We start from the raw sequence: 4496 nt of genomic DNA, 5'->3' as shown, positions 1-4496 counted from the left end.
TTTTGGGGGGGAGGGGGGGATTTGCTTTGTGAATTCAAATGGCATAATGCAATGCAAAGTACATGAAATTGTAGATAAAAAGGTGAATAAAGTTAAATGTTTTATTACAGTTATGTGTAGTAATAATCTTGCTGTTTGAAAAAAAAGTATCAGTCCACATATCTGAACATTACACTATTTAATATTATCATTAGTATCATGATCCTGGCCATTATATAAAAGTGGCATGGCAGACATCTTCCCTGCCAGGAAATAACCTTAAGATTTATACAGAATGCACAACAAATTATAAGAACAGTCATGAGTATAATTTGTGAACTTTATGGATTTGCAAGAAAAGTTGCTAAAATTGTGCCTTTACAATGTAAATTTAAACTTATTTTGCCATAGATCGTACATTATTGCACCATTCACAATTCATGCAAGTTGCTCCACTTGTCCTTCAGAGATGGAATTCTTGTCACCAAGCATTTTTACTTGCTGTTGTCTGTTTGTACCGGTGTTGAATGGCAGTATTAACCATGCTATTAAAAAGGCAGTTTGCTCCTAATAAAAGCAGAGGATGAACTAAAACTTAAATCTCAATAAACTTGTATACCTTGTGAGGCAATAGCAACTTTAATTATTTCATATTTACCCATACTGTATGAATATGGCAATGATTACATTAAACTTCATGTAGTTTTTCTAAGTAACAAATGCATTTTATGATTGAGGGTATGAATCAAGTAAAGTATTTCATGCTAATCATGGATTTAAAGAATTGAAAGGGGCCTGGACAAAGTTACACTGTTGTTTTGTTTACATTTATAAATTATGCAAAAAATAACTTAGTTTAATGAAATGAACTCTCATGAAAATTCTTAAAATTCGGTGATGTCATTCTTCATAACATTATGTCAAACATCTGAATTTCTAAACATGGGCATGACCTCTGTTATTGTTAATTAATGTTTACGTTTTACTGAGTGTGTTCATTAGTTAAACTTTTCACGTATAACTTAACATGAGCTGACAACTCAGGTGTGTTGGTTTTGCTTTCTCACGTTTCTACTCCAAGTTTTCTGATTATAGTTTCAAAATTTTTCAGTAATACACTTTTTATTAAATATTAGGGATGCATTTTACTTTATCATTCAAACACGTCCCAAAATTTGTAGTTTTAATAATTTTCAGATAAAAGAAGTTTTTAATCATGCTTTTATATTGGTCTGAAATGCTTTTTACTGAAAATTTCAGAAAATATTAACTCAAAATCTGCGTCCACACCCATTTAAGCATACATGTATTTGGTGTGTTCATGTGTTGGAAAATTAGCAGATCTATTAAGTTTTTGTATAAATTGTAACTATTACACAAACTTTCACAAAAGATTTGATGACCATGTCTTTGACCTCAACGTTAAATGTTCAAACATTTATAGATTTATAGTGCCATATTTCTGCAACTATAAATTCGTGAAGTGTAATGCTGGCTTTAAACAAACTTGTGTTGTGATTTACTGTTGGTACATGAGCTACATGTATTATGCAAGATTGTAGTGAAACTTCTCTTGGTTTATATAAGTTGCTGTTTGCCTTGTGTGAAAGAATTAAAATTGAAAAGATGTTATGTATTTCATCTTTGATAAATATCTGATCTGTGGCATTTGAATTTGTTACCAGTGTTGACTCTATGTTAGTATAACAGTTTGATAATCAGTAAAAACTAGTGAACCCCTATCTACCTCAGTCTGTATGCCAGGTTTTACAATGCTACATTGTATGAAACAAATTTTTGCAAATATGTTCTCAATTTTTGACAATGATTCAGTACTTGTTGCAGTGAACCTTTTATTTACTATAATAATGTTTGTGAAACAACAGGTTCAGGCATGAATATTGATCATAGGAAATGAATATTTTATTTATGAATTATTTAATTTCCTGTCACACTGGCTGAATTCTGTTATCCTCATCAATAATAGGGCCTCTTGCATTACTGAACTTTTGAAAAATTACAGAAGGAAACTTTGTAAGGGCAGCATACATAACTATAATTCATATTGTATAGATTTATAATGGAAGAATGTTTTGTTTAAAAGTAGATGAATTATATTAAAGGTGGTTTGAAATCATTATTCTGAGTATAATATATATATAGTATTTGTTTCAAAAACTGTTGTTGTATATTTAATGAGTTGCTATGACATTATATGACATATAGTGTTAGTATGATATACATTAATTTTGCGAATGAAAAAATGTGAACAATAAAAAATAAATGATTGTGATAATACTGTATTTTTGATGGTATGTTGAAAAGGGCAGGGTGATTAAAAATACCTGCAGCTACAAAAATTTTACAAAAATTGAACTCCCAAGTTAAATCTGAAGTTTTTGCAATCAGCTGTGACAGCTGGTCTTTGGATTGTGAAGCAGACTCAAGTCAAAATGTCAATCATTTGCTTAACCTGTGAATAAGACTCAAATTCTTCCTATGAAATCACTAGTGATGCATGGAATTCCTCTTCTTTCTTTTATTTGAGTGCTCTATTATTTTTCAGAACTTGAGAGTTGCAAACAATAAAAAAAAAAACACACACACACACTTTTAAACTCACCTGAGCCATAGGCTCAAGTGAGCTTTTCTGATCAAAATTTGTCCGTTGTCTGTCATCATCATTGTCGTCAACTTTTCACATTTTCCTCTTCTTCTCAAGAACCACTGAGCCAATTTCAACCAAACTTGCCAAAAAGTATTCTTGGGTAAAGGGGATTCAAGTTTGTTCAAATGAAGGGCCATGCCTTCTTCCAAGGGCAGATAATTATGAATTTGAAAAATTAATGACATTTTAAAAAACTTCTTCTCAAGAACCACTTTGCTAGAAAATATGAAACTTACGTGGAAGCATCCTCAGGTAGTGTAGATTCAGATTTGTTCAATTCATGACCCCCGGCACAATGAGTGGTCAAAGTTTTACACAGGAACACAGACAAAAAAATCTTCTTCTCAAGAACAGCAAAGTTACGATTGGTCATATTTATTTGGAAGCATTCTCAGGTAGTGTAGAATCAAATTTGTTCAGATGATGACCCCTGGGAGTAGGGTGGGGTCACAATGGGTGATCAAAGTTTTACATAAGAATACATAGGAAAAATCTTTTTTAAAAAATCTTCTCAAGAACAGCTATGCCATGATTGGTCATATTTATATGGAAGCATCCTCAGATAGTGTAGTTTTAAGTTTGTTCAAATCATGACCCCCGGGGGTGGGGTGGGGCCACAATGGGTGATGAAAGTTTAACATAGGAATACATAAGAAAAATCTTTAAAATTATTCTTCTCAAAAACAGCAAGGCCGTGATTAGTCATATTCATATGGAATCATCCTCAGTAGTGTAGAATGAAGTTAATGTTCAAATCATGACTTTAGGAAGTATGGTGGGGCCACAGTGGATGATCAAAGTTTGAAAACATAAGAAAAATCTTTAAAATCCTTCTTTTCAAGAACAGCAAGGCCATGATTTGTTCAAATCATGACCCCTGAGAGTATAGAGGGGCCATAGTTATACAAAGGAATATAAAGGATATATCGATAAAAATTTTCTTCTTAAGAACAGCAAAGCCATTATTAGTCATATCAGAAGCATGTTTAGGCAGTGTATATTCAAGTTCGTTCAAATTATACTCCCCCAGCCCACTTTTATATACTTAACGGATTTCTGCTTTTTCCTAGCCTAAGTGTTCAGGTGAGCGATGTAGCCCATGGGCCTCTCGTTCTTCTTTGAGTACCTTCATGAGTGTTAAAAAGTTGTAAAATTAATTAGGAAAATGGGGAACCTGGTACCCTTTATATCCAAGTAAGGTACTCTCCATGTAGAGCTACTCACTGTTGGAATGGTATTTAAAAAAATCACTCTTTGCAGTAGTAGAACACTAAAACTTGTCTATGTCTTGTCAGTGCCGTGCCGTAAGTGTTTCACATTTACACATTACTGAAGAAAAATTAAAACTATCTTCCAACCTTAATCCCCGTTTTCTCTACTAGTGACTCTTACTAGTTCTACAAGTGACTCTTACTACATGTAGTATTTTTGAGCCTTCTACAGCATTTTTAATAGCACAATACACAGATTTTGACTGAAGTCCAAAATTTATATGATCCCATGCCCAGGTGTGACAATTTTTGCTTAGAACTACATGTATATAGATACATAAGGTAGTGAAAGTATTAATTTGTCCTTTGCTTTAGAGACAGGTGTACTTTTGCATGGTTACTGAACAGAAGATACTTGAAATTGGTGTGTATATATGTATATTTTTGTGTATACTTAACTTTTCTGCATTAGATAACTAAAATTCTTAATGTCATAGTTGTGATTAACAAAGCATTCTATAAAGAATTTGTTGTTTTCCCTATATCTGCTAAGCTTTTTCAATTTTGTTGGCGTACCCAAGCATTATTTCAAACTGCAATAAAAACTTGCACATCTGTTTTTTTCTTGTTTTAAATTA

The 4496-nt window shown here is 32.3% G+C and overlaps 1 protein-coding gene across 1 annotated transcript in view; it reads right to left on the bottom strand.

Moving 5' to 3' along the window:
• LOC133204531 (transmembrane protein 132C-like) overlaps nucleotides 1-2738 on the bottom strand; it is a 91996-nt gene extending 89258 nt beyond the window's left edge. Inside the window, exon 1 of the mRNA XM_061340279.1 lies at nucleotides 2728-2738. The gene's annotated coding sequence lies outside the window, so the exon portion shown is untranslated. The remainder of the gene's footprint in view (nucleotides 1-2727) is intronic.
• Nucleotides 2739-4496: the final 1758 nt, after the last annotated feature.

The sequence above is a fragment of the Saccostrea echinata genome, unplaced genomic scaffold (assembly GCF_033153115.1).
Source record: "Saccostrea echinata isolate AGI-Se365-2 ecotype Australia unplaced genomic scaffold, CSIRO_AGI_Sech_v1 ptg000054l, whole genome shotgun sequence".
Lineage (NCBI taxonomy): Eukaryota > Metazoa > Mollusca > Bivalvia > Ostreida > Ostreidae > Saccostrea > Saccostrea echinata.
This window is presented reverse-complemented; position numbering and strand designations above follow the sequence as displayed.